The following is a 16,324-nucleotide window of genomic DNA, read 5'->3' as shown; positions in this document are numbered from 1 at the left end:
CGCAGGGTGGATGCATTAAAGCTGACACCCTTGTGACCTGTAAATCTGTTGGGGAGGGTTGGTGGCAATGAGCCCTGCTGTGGAAACAGGGAGAAGTCTGCATGCTTTCTGACTCCTCGGTAGCGATGATTCAAATTCAGAGTAAGACTTCAGAATTAATTACAACATGAATGTGAGGATGTTAAACAAACAACAAAAGGAAAACAAAAACCCCTGCACCTCTTTCTCCTCTTGAGTATATAATTATATACACACATGAATGTTTTCCTGAAGGAATTTTTCATTTGCTGAACTGTTGGAAAAAACCCACCCTTCTGTCCCTAAGGAAAAGCACCCCTCTGGGAAAAGAAATAAGAATCATAGCTGCCCCCTTTGGCACTGACAGAATAAGGGCTTCTGAGGGACCCCACAAATACCACAGTGTGCTCCTTGGCTGGGCCCAGGACGGTGGCAAACTTGCAAAGCAGGAAGGAGGGACCAAACAATGACAATTACAGAAGTAACGACAAATCCAACTGTAAGCAGCTCCGCTGATGCTCTCCAGGCTAAGCTAGACATGAGACCGTGGAGGGGAGGGGGCCGGTGCCAGGTGCAGGGTCATATCCATTCTAGGCTGCTGCAGCCACTCTTGGCTTTTCCTCATCGCTTCAGTTCTGTTTGACTCTTTTCTTTTCTCTTTTTGTGCACATGAGAAATAAAAACAATTTTTTTTTTGTATGTCATTTTTGTGGCTTCTGGCTTGTTTCTCTTTCCCTCTCCTTCTCTCTCTCTCCCCCTCCCCCCTCCCCAGTGCTTCTCTCTCCAGTGGATTCCCCTTGAGGTCTCCAGGATGTTACATTCGTTGCACCTAGCACCCTTCAGGCACCATGTAAACAACACTATGATTGCTAACAACCACCACACTGTGTGATGTAAGGCACCGCACATGCTTGCAACACCCTACAGTGCAATCCAGCCTCTGAGCCCCCACCAGCCGCCACCACCCCGCTCCTGGTCATTGCTAGCAGGACTCCTTCTTCTATTGATCTCACTCAATTGACTCCCAATGATCCATAACACATCAGGTGTCCCCAGGTAGTTCAGAAAATCAAAATGCTGTTGGGTAGCCACAACATCAGAAAGATGCAGGGTAACCCAGAGACCCCTTCCCCTCTATGCCTGTTTCCTCATAGCCCCAGCTGGGGATGAGCAACACCTGCTCAGCGTGCCCCTAGGAGGATTTTAAGTCTTCCAGAATCAGCTCCGATGCTCCATCAGAGCACTGCGGGGGCTGTGTGCGAGGTCCCAGTAAAGGGAGGGTGGCTGACAGCTCTCAGGTTTTACCCCCACTTCTTTGCTACCCCGGTTTTAGTTTCACGAGAGGAATTCTGTTAGCCTGATGTTTTATTATAGCTTGTGCTCTCTTAATCTCTATCTGTCTTGGTCAACCGGGGGGCAAAACCAAATGCAAAGTCATTAATAACCCATTCTCCAAGCTATTCATCGTCCGCCTAACAAAGAGCTAGGCATTATATTAAGGTATGCTATAAACATACCAAATACTGAGGTATTCACTCAATTTTTCCTCAGTCAAGCATTAATTCTCCGGGAAGTCAGATGCAGTTTAAGGTCATAGAGGCGGAGTAAAAATGTAGCAAGGAGTCAGGCTAGGCTAAATCAATTTTGCTTCTACAATTTTTAGTCATCTGAAAATATTTTCACAACAGCTCATGAAAGCCAGTGGGCCACGTTTTCTGCTGGTGTGTGTATCTTAAGGAAAACCTGTGCAGAAATGCTGTCATGAAATCAAACGCTTTCATGAAGCTTTTGCTTGTCAGAGAGTTAAAACACTTCCTTTTGTTTCAGTTTGTATTTTTCCCTTGCAGTATTAACAGAATAGGCTGAAAATCCTCCAACGGGGCATTTTCCATAAGTGAAAGTCAATTTGTTGAAATCCAAACAGTCTGTAAAAGCAATTCAATTTTCACAACACTGCAGCAAAACTGCCTGGCAACTATCTTGAAGTCAGAGACCCCAGGTTTCCAGGGTCCACCGCCTGCGAGACAGACGGGCCTGGGATGGGATGCAGGGATAGGCTCGCGCTCAAAACAGGAACAAAACTGGATTCCAAAATTCTGAAATCTTTTATGCATCAGAATTATCTTTCTCCACCGAAGTTTAGGTGGTAAGAATCAAACAGTGGATTAACAGATGAGATCCTGGACGTTAAACTGACTGGAATCAAAGGAAATGACTAACGTACATTCGCCGTCAGAGGTGAAAGACAGGCTAAGAATCACCAAACAGATGCGCCGGAAGAAAGCAAAATGGATTTTCAAAATTCACCCTGGTAAAATAATCTTAGAAGAAAGCTTTAGAAGCTAGCATGATCATCTCATTTGTATCGCACGTAATACAGCCCAGAGAACTGCACCCTGACATTCCTGCCTAAGTCTCCATAACTGATAGTTGAACTATAGCAAAACTTTTGCAGCTTCCAAGAACTTCTGTATCTTGCAAAAAGGAATACTTGCATGAAAGAGCTATTTCTACCATTCCAAGTAGTATTATGTTCCTTTAATAATCCTGCCTAATCAATGGGAGTTCTTAGTGTGAAAATGTTGTGTGATAAAACTAAAAAGAGCACCACAGTCTGTCTCCTAATGAGGATAATGATATTGTAAGAGATTATGCAACACTAAGTAAAGAAATCCTCTTTATAATTACGCTGACAAGAAAAATAAAGTTTGAACATTCTGAGATGATGACAACCTTCTTTAAAAATAAATACGTTCTTTAATGAGGTGTAGGCAAGGAAAGATAATACACATCTGAAGGTATTAATTGAGGTAGCAGATGAATTTACTGGACACACAATCAGTACTGAAAAACTGTAAGGACCTGGGGAATGGCAAAAATGGAAGAACAACAAATACGGCACCAATGCTTTAAAGGAAAAAATTGATCTTGAAAACTATCATCTAGTAAATCTACACAATGATGCTTGATCCAAAGGACAATACTTTAAAATATTAAGGGAAGGATCATCTCACTAAACAAGTAGCGGTTAATGAAGACGTGCATAGTAAACAGTCTGTACATAAATTCTTGTCTGCTTTAGAAAAAAAAGCTGGGAACATCCTCAGGACAGCTAATTTACACAGGAGCTGTCTGCAGCGAAGCAAAGGAAGTTTGTTAGAGTCTGTATCGCCAGCCCCTCGTACTTGAAAATCACGAACCAAGTACACACAAAAATCACAAGATTGACTGGAAATCACGTAACTTGTATATAACACCAGATACCATTTTGTATATGTGTATATTTATATACATGTATATAAAATAAAAACAAAAGAACTTTTATTTGACTTCTAATTTTACTGTTCTCAAGATGTCTATAGCTACATTATTAATTGTGCCTCTTCCACTGCGAGGGTCAGAAATTCACTTCTTTTATGAAGGGACCCTGCGGTCTAGTGCTTGAGGAAGCAGCTCAAATGTCACAAGACCTGGAAATGGCCCTGTAACTCCTGGCAAGGCTGACAGAGCTGGTCTGATACCAAAGCTTGTCAAAGACCTGGTTTTTTTCCTGCCTTCTGCTGTGTGACATTTTGGTGGAAGCTGCCCATCCAAAGCATGTTTGATCATTTGGGTTCAAAACTACCTGCAAATTCATTCCATAGCAGCTGCTGGGAGAGGACCTTTTTCCACTGTTCCTTATCCCCGTAGCAGGAGAACCCCCCCTTGCCAACCCTGGCTGCTTCTTGCAACCCTTGCCTCCTGCCACCTCTTCCATCCATTCCTTCAAGATCCCTTTCAGTGTCTTGCCAGTTTTCCTGCCCCAGGCATGTTGTCCCTCAGCATTGCCCCTCATGTGGAAAACATGAGTTCTCTGTAATCCCCCTTCCTCGTTCTCTGCCCCCTACCCTCTCAGGTATAAACCCTCCCATGTCCCTTGCCATACACACTGGGGAGGCCATCCTGCACCCCACACTCCCTGCTCAGGCACTGTTGGCTTCTCCACACACCCTTTTCCCCCACACATTCAGGGGACCTTCTCTATCCCTACTGTTTTCTGCTGCTCTCCACAGTCCCCTTCACTACTCTGACAAGAACACCAGGTTTCGGGACAGAGGCAACATCCATCCTTACTACAGGCAGCCTACCTTTCTGCTGTCAGCGTTGGTAAGTACTTGCTGACCAGCTGAAACTGAAACCGCCTGCGGCTTCCGTGCCCGGGAGAAAAACTGTAAGGGACTGTCTTGACGCAATTCAACGCATGGCCGGCCGTGGTTTCACCAAGAGCTATGCACTAGTCTTTGCTGAAGGATAAGCTTTCCGTTATGAAACATAAAAGTGGCTTCACTTCTAAACTGTCTCCTTTCAAAACATATTATTTGCATCAGAATTACTCTGGCTTTGCCCCTGTGCCTGTTCAAAAGGAGACGAATCATTCTGTTTTAAAGAGACACACCAACAATGAAATATTACAAACATAATGACTTTCAGCCTGAGACCAATTTCAAACACACCCTGTTGAACACTTATGAAGGGAAGACAAACAAAACCTACACAGAAAACCCAAAGGGTATAAGACTGAACGGTGTGAAATTTCACACAGATATACTACCTCTGCGTACAGAAGAAAGAAGCGTTTTTCCTCCATGTCAGCCTCCATCAGAATGCAGTTTTAACTACAGACTTGCATTTGGCACCTCCTTAATACACCAGCAATGGTTAGTTATAGTGCCTAGCTAATAAGGCAGCTTCCACATATGCACTTTCAGACTCATATATGAAAGTCAAATCATCATTTACAAGCAAATCAATCCAAAGCTCCTTATTTTCACGCCCCTTTCTCTAACGTCTAACTATTGTTTTTAACTTATGTTTTTTAAATCTCTAGTTTATTTTTAAGGAAATTGCTTTTAATGTAACTGGGAAAACTGAGCTTATGGACCTAGATGCACTATACTGGCAGCTATTCTTCTACTGATTGTTTTTTGTTCTTACTGTTTGCTAATTGAAAAAGATTGAAAATCACTTCTCTATATACGCTTCAAATCTCAGAGCATGACATAAAATCCAAGAATCCAAATTTCTACCAAGCGATGCCTAGCTAACAAACAGTTAGCTGTCTAACCCATCGGGAAAGTTTATATATCCTATCCCCCTGTTAAAGCTGAGTAGAAATAGGATAATAGCTTGCTAACGCTATCAGCTGAGACAACCTTTTATCTCAAGCAGACACGGTCCACACTCAGAAGTCCCAGACAGACTCTGCACGGAATCATTCTTCTTAAATGTCATGAATTGCCCGTTTTAAATTGAAAAGTCCTAGAGAAAAAAATAGCAGTAGAAGAATTGAGCCAAGGCTGCAAAGCTGGGTACCCAAAAGTTAGCAAGTGCCATAATACAGGAAACCAGACAGAACTCTGCCGGCAACATGCCAGAGGGAACAGGAGAGAAATTAAATGAACTTGTCATACTTTTTGCTCTCTAACTTTGTAGAGTCTATTAGTAACACAGGGTAAGATTATCACAAGAGGTTCGCACTACCACAAACAGAAACCCCTTGTACACTCCCACTCCCTGTGCACTGGTCTCCCCTACTATCCACCTTTGCCCAGCGATCCATTTACATCACACAAGTGTAATACACTAGTAGGTTAAATTTGCTAATAAACCAGGATGTGAGCATGTTATACCTATTTAGTATTCAGTTTGCTCTTTTATAAATGATTTGGTAGAGAATCAGGCCCTCCTCTCTAGCTGACTCTCATCTGATTCTAATTCAATTTCTCTGCCTATTGTTTATTTCACCGCTCCCCTGTGAAGTGTCAAATGCTGATGTTCCGTCAGCCTAGAACTGTCGTTTATATTTGTCATTCAGTCCTTGTTAAAAAATAAAACAGGACTGCGCCTGCCTTGGCGCACTCTGCCTGGGAATTCCCTGTGGTAAAATTAGTCCATTTAGATGGAAAGTTTTGTGTCACTCCCCTGTCTAAATTGGCAGATCTGGCTCTTTTGCAAAAACCAATAAACTGTGAACCTTGATGCATCTGTCAATCAAACTCATCTTTCGTGAGCAAAGCCAGATGACAACAAAAGCTGGGCAGGCTCCTCCGATTGGTTCTTCTCATTTAGGCATATCAGGAGGCACCTGTCACTCCTCTGGCTCAGCATCGTGCTCAGAGGGACTCCATTCACGGCGAGATGAAGCCTTATTGGGGGCTGGGTTGGGGCTGGGATGGGAAAGGAGGAAGGGGGAGTTTACCCTCCCCACTTTCAATACAATCTGCAGCTTGGCTCTTTCCTCACGGCTCTGGTGAGAGGCAAGGCACTGGCATCACTCTTTGTTCTGGACACGTTTTTTTCACATCTTAAGTGAAAGCTTTCATTTCTTACACTATGCAGGTTTTCTGGTGGCTAAAAGGATGCAGCAGGAGTGGTAAATGTGACATGCTGCATCCCTGGGGCTCTGGGGACTGAGCCACGATACCACAGAGGAGAGATAGGACATATTCCAAACCCTTTTCCAGAGCTGCTGTCTGCACCCTGCCTATCTGGTCACCCACTGAGGAGAAGCAGAAAGGGTATTTCTACCTCTCTCGTAGGAAAGGAGGGGACTGATTGAACGAGGCTTTGCATGTCAAAGGAAGCATTTTTTATAAAGGCGTAAAAGAGGAAGAAAAATGGCAGCACCGTGGTGCTTGAGAGGAGCTGGGGCACTTAGGAGCTGACGATACCTGTGGGAACGATCCCCAGAGATCAGACTTCAGGGGACATCTCAACTTGTCCAGTTGTCACTGGAAAATTCTGAACTCTGCTGTCTGCCCCAAAGAATGGTGCCAAATTTTTATTAATTGTTTATTTTGCATTCGAAAAGAGAATTTAACCTAATTTTTCAAAGAGTAATCATTTGCTTATTTGCATTAGGTTGCCACTGAACCACTCAAGAAACTTGTTCTTCCACAGAGCTGCTGCTTGACGATGGATTTATGTTGCCTCTTAAGCACCCCAGCACAAATGCCATCTCAGGCACCTGTATTTTCTCTTTCTACTTTATTTTGCTCAGAACAGCTCTGCCATCACATGTCACTTACATTATTTGCAGGTATCAATGTAATTCTCTTGGCAGTGCAGTAGCCAGCCAGTTCTCTCAAAACCAGAATATGGTACATGACTAATTCTCAGTTGCCTCACGAGCCTCATGAAAGTTCTGTGCTTTTGCTCCAGTTACAGGATATAAGATGAAAATCTCAGCCGTTCTATAAACAGTTGTGAGTTCATTTGGTTCTACCATCCAGTTTCAATTACAGGCTCAAAAAGACAAGACAAAGAGCTTAAAAACAAACAGCAAAAAAGCTCTTTATGACATTTAAGCTCATGTCATTATTCTTGCAGGTGGAGGAAAGCAATTCTTGCTTACTGAGTGTTTGAGACTTGCCAAACTGGGCATACAAAGTACTGATTTTCATGTAAGAGATGAATTTGGTAAAACATTGACCAGATGATGCTAGTTAGCATTCATATACACGTTTGCTGGGCTACACGTATAAGGTTAAAATACAATCTGAACATCATTGTTTGGGGTCTTCAAAAGACTGCTAAAAGATTGCTTATAGCAGGCAGCTTAAGGGGTACTGAATGAGTACACAGAGTAGCATAGCCACAGGCTGCAGTCACGGAAAGAAACATTACAGTCCCTATGTATTGTGATTATGAACCATATTACAACATCACCTAGAGATACCAAGACAACGACTCTGTGCGTTATGTACCATACAAAGTAAGACATCATTCCTGTCCTGACCAACCTACTTCTCATTAGACAAAATAGAGGGGAGACGAGTCATTCAATGCTGCTCACCTGATTGTTGCCAGAAAGGGAATGACACACAAATCTTGACAGCCATGCCAGCACGCTGGATCCTCCTGCTCTTTATGCAGGTGCGGATGAAAGCAGAGGGGGCCACCACCAATTGCCCTAGCAGAAGGATGCTGGGAAGCAATCACATTCTGGGAAGAGGCAAGAGGTGGCTGCTCAGACCCACCTCACTGACATACTTTGAAAGGTTTGCCAGATTCTTGAGAAAGTAAATGAAAGAAAAGATGATGAATCCTCAACACAGGTTTTCTACCTGCTGCATCCTTTTCTGGCAGGGGAATACATACACATAATGTAAAGAATGTCTAAGCAAATGAGTTGGAAAATGCTGTGACAAAACAGAAGAGAAACTTTAGCATGTTACACAGTGGAAAGAAAGTGCTAACAGATAGCTCACAGAAGCACACCGATAGCCCAAAGAATGGCTATAAAGCTATTAATACAGGGAGATGCTTGGCCAAGGTTCCCAAAAGCAGCTCTCTAAAATGTAACCCGTATTCAGGGATCTAACCAAACACCACAACTTTCCCAAATCACCGACAGCCCAGCACTTTCCCAGTTCATGAGTGTCTGTGCTTCTTGCAGATGCACTCACAGGAGCGGAGTGAGATTTTCTTCCATGATTTACTCCCATCCTGGTACTCTACTTTGAGGATTCACTGGCCAGTAACTATAAGAAACTGGCCAGTAGTCTGAACTGTATAATCTTTTGTTATGTTAATCTTTTGTTATTCTGACCTTTTTCAGAATATTCCAGAGGCTCAGTTTCTATAGTTGTGACCAAAAGGTTCCAAATGTGAGCTAGGCATGTAAATATGTGCAGCTCAGTATTTTTACTAGAAGACTTTGAGGAGTGCTTGGGACACTCAGCTGTACATTACACACTGAGCTTTCTTGAAAATTTTTGTAATAACAGTTGCTAAAGATCCCTGAAAATCCATCCATCATTTTTTCTGTGTCCAATCAGACCTGAGCTTTAATTAACGAATTTATTTTTAACTTGCCCTTCTTTGAAAATTCTCTTCTCTAAGTTCATTAAGAAAAATCTTCCCCTGTTCTTCTACCAGCTAGGATACATAGTCACTATCCAACTTTTTTTAAGTTTTACTACAAATCAGAAGTGACTTAAATTATACCCTCTGCTCCAACTATTTCATTGTGCTCCCCCTTCTGTCTGTATCAGGCGATCACTCTCTCTAGATTAAGGTTATCGCTGTCTGTAACAGGAATTCTCTTACTGCTTTGTGTTTGCACAGCAGGTAACATAGTGGGCTCCCAGCCCACACCAGAGGTCTCAAAGAGCTACCACAAAATAGACTGTAAACAGCAAAATATTTTTTGGGGAAAGGCCACAAAGTACCATTCCTGGGAAACATCCTGGTGGTGTCAAACATTCATCTCCTTGGAGGCAACTCCTCTGCCATTACTGACTTCCCAGAAAATCCTGCTCTGCGTCAAGGTGCCACATGAAAAGTTCCCACCAAAAGGAGGGGAGAGAGAGCGGAAACAAAACTGAAGGGAACTCAGAACAGTCTTTGATTCTGGAAACCTGGCACAGTCTTTATTGTATCTCTAGTATTGCCCTGTGTGTCTTTCTGTTTTTATCCTTGAGTATGGATTGCCTATTTTGACCCATTTTTGTTTGTTTATTCATGCGTTTTACCGCTTCATGTGCGTTTTCCTTGGCTGATACAGCAAAAGCAAAAAAATCAGTAACATTTTGATTTGCTCTGAGACCCATTTGCCTTCACAAACCAAGGGCACAGACATCACCTGTGCTCTCAAAAGAGAGGGAGACACCAGAACATTTGGGACCCATGATGAAGGATTTGGCAGGGGAAGGCAGATGCTTATGTGGTTATACCCCAGGGCTGGGCTTCGTCATTTTTGTGTTCCATTCAAAGGTGACTGAGGAAAGGAGGCAAGGCTTTTTGGAGCCCTTCCTTCTGAGTGAGTCATGCATCAGCAAAGGTACTAGATTTGTGTCATCTCTGAACTACAAGGGCTTTAATACAGGAAAAGCAAAAGCATCAATGCATCTCTTCCCTTGCACAGCCACTCAGAATACAGAGAAGTTGAGCCTGGATTATTTGGTTACATATGCACAGAACTGCATGTGTGTTTTTTGTGCAATACATACCTGCATACTGTAACAGTGAGCATCAGAGCTCGCATTAAATGGCCAACCAAAAGCCTCAAAAGGCAGCTGGAATCTTACTACTGAGTTTGGTTTATGCTCCAGAACAGCAGAAGGGTTCTCATGCTCTTAATTTGCCAAAACAGACACTTCTCAGTTTGAAATTCCCCATGCTGCTAACAGAGGAAATACCTACTGACAAAAATCATACAGCTGCAAGCTTTCTTATGCTCCTTCTCAGACACGAGTGTTGTGGTTGCAGGTCCTCTCACTTTGTCCCATTAACCCAATTTCAAAGTGACAAAAGCGTGGTGAATCTGTAAGCCACTGATCATCTGGTTTGCTTAGCAAAGATGGAGAATGTTTTTCCTGACACTGTTTCTACCTAGGCACTCAAAACTAGCCAGTGGTCTGTCTAACATGGCTTGCTCCTAAACTGATCAACCTTGGAAAAAAAAAAAAAGGCAGGATTCTAGTTTCAGTTAGCAGGGCCAAGATAATAACAACTACTGTTTCTGCATCTATCCCCATTGTATTATGTTTTTCCCCCCCAAGCGAGCTTTTCTCAGCCATCTCTTATTCAAATGCTGAACAAGTCACCTAAGATACAGCCCAGCCTGAAGAGGCCAAAGAGAGAAGAAAATGGTCATTAGAATGAGAGACGGAAACAGTCTGAAAACAAAAGCACTAGTCATCACCTTTTTGTGAACATGACCCATACCTCCTCCACAGAGGATTTAATGTCCCTGGAATAAAGATGGTGCAAAAGAGCTCCTTCACCTTCTGAGCTGCCAAAGTAGTGGACTACTACTCATAGTAGTTTCTGCTGTGAATTCCAGCATGACTCCAGTGTTTGAAAATACACGACACTGATAGCGACCAACTTGTTTATGTACTCAATTATGATCCTCAACTCAAGCAATGAGATTTTACCTTTCTGTCCAAGGTCATTACCTTTTCTCAGTCCTACAGCCAGATGGATGTTTATCTACATTGAGGTTAAGTCCCTCAGACTCAATGGAGAGCTCCTATCTAGCTTAGTTAATGGTACAATATTGGTATGACAAGTTACTTGTGCCATGCTAAAGACAGAGATCGACTCTACAAATGTCAGCGAGAATCTGTCAGTTCTGCTCATGACTGAGTATCCACTTGGTTGAGAGGTTAGTCCCCTGAATTTCCTTTTACTAGCCATAGACAGAGTTGGTTAAAGACAAATTGCTATGCAGACTAGTGCCATCTCTAGCAACGTATCAAGGTCTCCTGCTTCTCTCCCAAGATCAGGGACTGGTGTTGTGTCTTAGAACACCTCTGTTAGGATCTTTAGGAGCAACAGTCTTCCCACAGCTTCAACTGGAATCACAAGCACACAGAAGGCACTTAGGGATCCCTTATCTTCACGTGACCACAATAATTCTTCCTTACAAGTCTCACATGACTACAAAAAGCTCTTGTTTCTGATCAGACTGTCTACAACTTTCTGTAAATTTCCGTTCCAGATTAATCACTACATAACGAGGCAAAGCATTATTATCACTGTTATTTTCTCCACTAAGTATACAAGAATCTTTACCAAGTTTTTCTGGGCTCCAGGCAGAAATCTTAGCTGAACCATTTACTCAAAGATCCTTCCAAATTTAAATCCCTTTCCTGTCTTCAGGAATTTTCTGTTCTGTTTTACCATTATGCCATTTTATTACCTTTATCTGTGCTCCATGTGGTCTGTTGCTGTGCTGCTCAGGGCATTCTTTGACCTCTGCATCCCCTGGTGTCAGGAAGACTCTTAATTGGAATTCAGCAAAATGGCTCCTGAACAATCCCCGGAAGGCAAGCCAGAGGCTTCCTTAGCAGAACCAGACCCTACAGGTCACAAGAACACAAGAAAAAGATGACACTTGATTAGATTACAAAGCAGCAGATTCAAAGCTGATTAAAATTTTTCCCCAACAGTTTGTATTTTGACCAACTGAATTTGTAACCACAGGAAGTTACCAAGATTCCAGAAAAGACTGGACAGTTTAATAGATAAAAACAAATCCAGAGTTACGAGCATTCAACAAGGATTCTGGAAAGATACAAACATTTCTGGGATTAAGCCAACCTGCAGATTACTTGAGCTGCCAACAAACTGCAGATGCTTCCTACGTCTGCCCATTGCACAGTTGTTCTGCCTTCCTCTTAAGAATCTCTTGAGACTACTGCTAGAGATGGCAGACCAGACGAAACATGAGCCTGGCCCAGTCTTACAAATCCTACAGTCCTAAATCCACAGATTTAGCATTAAAAGTGAGGAAACTCAGCCTGCAACTCTGGCCTACGTTTCTAATCATAGCCACTGCTGCAGGAGCTACATATTGAATAATTTTTAAGTCATCTGTCTTGTCATCTTAGCTAGCTACCTATCGTATCCTGGTTAGTTCTAAATGCAACCTGCTTGGAGCTTATTTTGGTCCATTTTGCCTCCACTATTTTATGCAGACCTCAGTTTTGAATCATTGCCTTTTCAACCACAAGAGTTTTTTCATCTCCATTTCACAATACAGAAAGATTTGTACTGTTTCAGGTTTTACTCTCTCAATTTTTAGGGATAATTTTCTTATAAAAATGTTTTTGTTTCTGTCCCGAAGGTTCAGTGGCATAAGTGAAAATACGCCCATTTACTCCATTAATGTGTCCTATGTCATGTTCACCTGACTGGCTCAGGACCGCCTGATCATAACGATTTTTCTCAGAAGCTTGATTTGCCTTCTGTATCTACCACTGTCCATCAGAAGTCTGAAGTCAAAAGAGTTGCACTCATGTAAACAGTGTGTAAGTGAAACTGGAATCAGGCACTGAGTTTTAAGATAGCTGTTTTCAAGTTCATTGCCACAGCTACCCCAGAGGAGACTCCTAGTGCACTGTGATCATTTTGTCTGGTCTCTAATATGAGATACCCATAGGGCTACTTTGAATTAATTCCTGCTGAAGGTCCAATAGCTGGGCTTGAGTTAAGGGAAATCTGTTTCTGAGGAACATTTGCTACCAAGTATAAAGGTTCGAGTGCTGGAAAATACAGTGAACCCTAGCTAAAATATTTTGACAGGTGATTACCTGCACTGTTGGAAATACGCACATTATTTCTGGTTGAATTTACCTACCATCAACTTACAGATGCTGGAGCTTGTCAAATCTTTGTATACTATGTTGCAGAGCCTTTGCTACCAAAGTGTATGTTCTTCATTTCAGTTCATATTTATAAACTGTAATACTACTAATCTTGGTTTTAATGAGGGGAAAAAAACCCTTTATAAATAACCTGTATTTAAGCGTCATATCTCTGTGTGGAGGCCCTCTTCAGAAAAAGACACTCAACTCCTATAGAAGCACCTTCTCATTAGCAATCAACGATGTTTCTGTTCTCTGGGATTGCAACCAACCAGGTTCTCCCTCCACAGATACCCCCAATTCACACTGGTCCTTTCTGAGCACCACATATATCTCCCAAGTTTTCTGATTAAGCTCTGTCTGTTTGCATGACTTCTATGCAGAAAAATCACTGCTCAGTTATTATTGTGTATGTTAGTTCCTATACGTATTTTTGTTTGTTGTCTTAAACTGCAACAGAGAGTGGGTCCTCACCCCAAACAACTTACGCTTTAGGATCTCACATAAAAAATTGCTACGTTCATGTGTTTTCCCCCTTAAACCCACTATCTCAAGTCACAACTACTATTTTTGGATCCGCTCATCTCTAATGGGAGTATTTCTAGGTTTGATCCCCTGCACTACAGATGAATCTCAGCTTTGTTTACCTGAGTAACTACGATAGAAACCTGTTACAGAAGCCTTGACAAGGAGCTGCCTGCACCATTTCCTTGGAGTGATCATACCAAGAGAAGGAAAATAAAAGCGTTTGAAAATAAATCTTCCCTCTACCCAGTATGCCTTTGCATGGCTGTCTTTTCCTGTACACTTGCTCTTAGCGCAGTAACTTCAACTGGCTTTCTACTTGGCAGGAAACTTGGGGACCCTACAAAAAGTCTCTCTCTTAAATACTCTGCAGTTTGACTGTGCCAGCTCCCTGCTTCCTACATCTCCTCACCCTACCTGCTCCATTTTAGCACTCCAGAAGATCTGATGCTCAGATGTTCTCAGGTAGGATGCAGGCAAGAGGTTTGACCCAACCCAGGGTAAAAACAACCACGTAAAGACAACCATAAACAGGCAGTCAGTCTCCTCGATGCTCAGTTGCACCATTTTTAGCAGGTGGGAATGATATTTGCATTTGCATTTGCATTATATCTGACTGAGCAAAATAAGAGAGAGACCATCTACCACCACACCACTCGTGTTGCACCACCCCCAGTTTGGGGCTTGCTACTCCAATTCAATTCTGTCTCCAGGCTGTTTACTATACGGGCACTCGTTTTGTCAGCTGCATTGATGAAACCTTTGGTCTCAAGACAAAGATGATGACTGAATGCTGGTAAACTGAGCCACAGTGCTCCGAGAAACAAAGGCAGGTCCCACTAGCCTGCAGCTAAAGGCTCTGGATGGCAATTTCAGAAATGCTGAGCTCTGACTTAATGCTGCTCCCAGTGCGATCAGCAGGAAAGCTACTAGTAACTCTTCCACTGATCTCAGCATTGAGTATTTTGGAACATCCCACTCACAGTGTAGGGAAGGCTGGGGGAGGAGACAGAGGTGAAGATGACACTAATGGAGCCTATCCTCTGCACATGCATGCAACCAACATTTCACAGACATACCTCCCTCTGATCTAGTCTTTAGTACACCTCTTTAGGTCACTCAAAGATTCTTAGAAAAGACATCCTTTTTAAAATCTGTTTAATCTTTATTCAAATATTTTTGTTTCATCCAAATTGGATTTCTTTCTGGCTTTGGTTGGTTTTAACGTTGTCCATGCTGTAGCACATGCACACGTACCCACGCTTCTGCATTCAGAAGTTCTGAAGCCAGAGGGACTAAAATGATCGTCTAGATTGTGCTGACTAGAAACTGAATCCATAAGCCAGAGTCATGACATTTTAATGACAATGTAATTGTGCAATGTGATTTTAATTATATTGGGAAGTCCCTCATTGTCCCTATCTTGGACGATGTGAAATGATGTAACCCAAGACTGTCAAAAGCACATATGGGACCAGCCACCCCTTTCTGACCCATACTGAGGGGAAACTGGGAACCCAAATCACCAATGCTTTGTAAGATGCGATTCCTTCTGGGATGTCCCTGGCTAGTAGACACAATGGCAGATACCAACACATTGTGAGGTGCTGGACACCACTGAGTACCTACTGAAACAGTATTTGGGCACGTATCAGCATTTTGAGGGTTAACCAGGTTTGTCCCTAGCTTCCCACTCACTTTGGTATGAGGGAGAGGTAGAGATGTGGATATTACATATGGTGGCTTCTGGCTGAGCCCCAGAGGCACCACACAACAACTACTAGCTTTTCCTGTTGCGGTTCCCCCCCCAGCCATGGTGCAAATTGTGGAAAAACAGCATCCTGACTCCCGTCATGAGACAAGTGGCATTCCCTTCCTCCCCCCTTCTTCTCCCCATCCCTCTTGTGCATTATCCATCGCACTGAGTTGGGCTGGAGGGAGCCAAAGAGGAATAGAATTTTTCCTCTCTCTTTCATTTTATTTTTTTAAACAATCTCCTCCTCCACCTCCCCTTTCTTCTACTCCTCCTCTTCTTCATCCTCCCACCCCCCACCCCCACCCTGTCCATCTCCCCTCATCCCACTCACACACCACTCCCCCCCTTTACTGGTATCCAACACTGTCAACCCAAACACATGATAAATTGCCCTGTCAACAGAATTCATTCAGGGACCAATTAATTCCACAGAAATGAACCAGGAGCCATCAGTTGCTGAAAAACTCCAAGTGCAGGGAGCGAGGAAGCTAGCTTTGTGAGTGAGAGAGAGAGGCTTGGGAAGTTAGTCTGACAGAAATTGGTCATTTAATGCTTAAGTGCACCGTAGACAGCCCTGTCATAGCAGCCGGCATGGCAAAAACTCCCCCAGTGCTTTATTTATTAATTATGTGGAGCAGCACGGGGGTCACTTCACTGTCTCGATACAGACTCATCAACTTTACTTCTTGTCACTGGAAGAGATACCACAGCATGTGGGACAGAGGGCCAGGCCTTATCCTGGCTCTGTCTCCTGCCATCCTGCCACAATACAGGCTAGAAGCAAGTTTGCAAGAGCACCACCTGTGCCCTCAGTGAGAGTGGGCAGCAGCAGGCAGGGACACGAGAACAGTCAGAAGTGGGAGGCAAGCCATTACCCTGCTGCTGCCCA

The 16,324-nt window shown here is 43.0% G+C and overlaps 1 long non-coding RNA gene across 1 annotated transcript in view; it reads right to left on the bottom strand.

Moving 5' to 3' along the window:
* The window catches only part of LOC148054815 (uncharacterized), a 109,955-nt gene that overhangs the window by 5,853 nt on the left and 87,778 nt on the right, over positions 1-16,324 (bottom strand). Inside the window, exon 2 of the long non-coding RNA XR_015707002.1 lies at positions 11,708-11,867. This is a non-coding gene — a long non-coding RNA (uncharacterized LOC148054815). The remainder of the gene's footprint in view (positions 1-11,707; positions 11,868-16,324) is intronic.

Source organism: Nipponia nippon, unplaced genomic scaffold, assembly GCF_047370975.1.
Source record: "Nipponia nippon isolate SJK-2023a ecotype South Korea unplaced genomic scaffold, ASM4737097v1 scaffold_3, whole genome shotgun sequence".
In the NCBI taxonomy this organism is placed as follows: domain Eukaryota; kingdom Metazoa; phylum Chordata; class Aves; order Pelecaniformes; family Threskiornithidae; genus Nipponia; species Nipponia nippon.
Note: the sequence above shows the minus strand (reverse complement) of the source record. Positions and strands in the feature narration are given on the sequence as shown.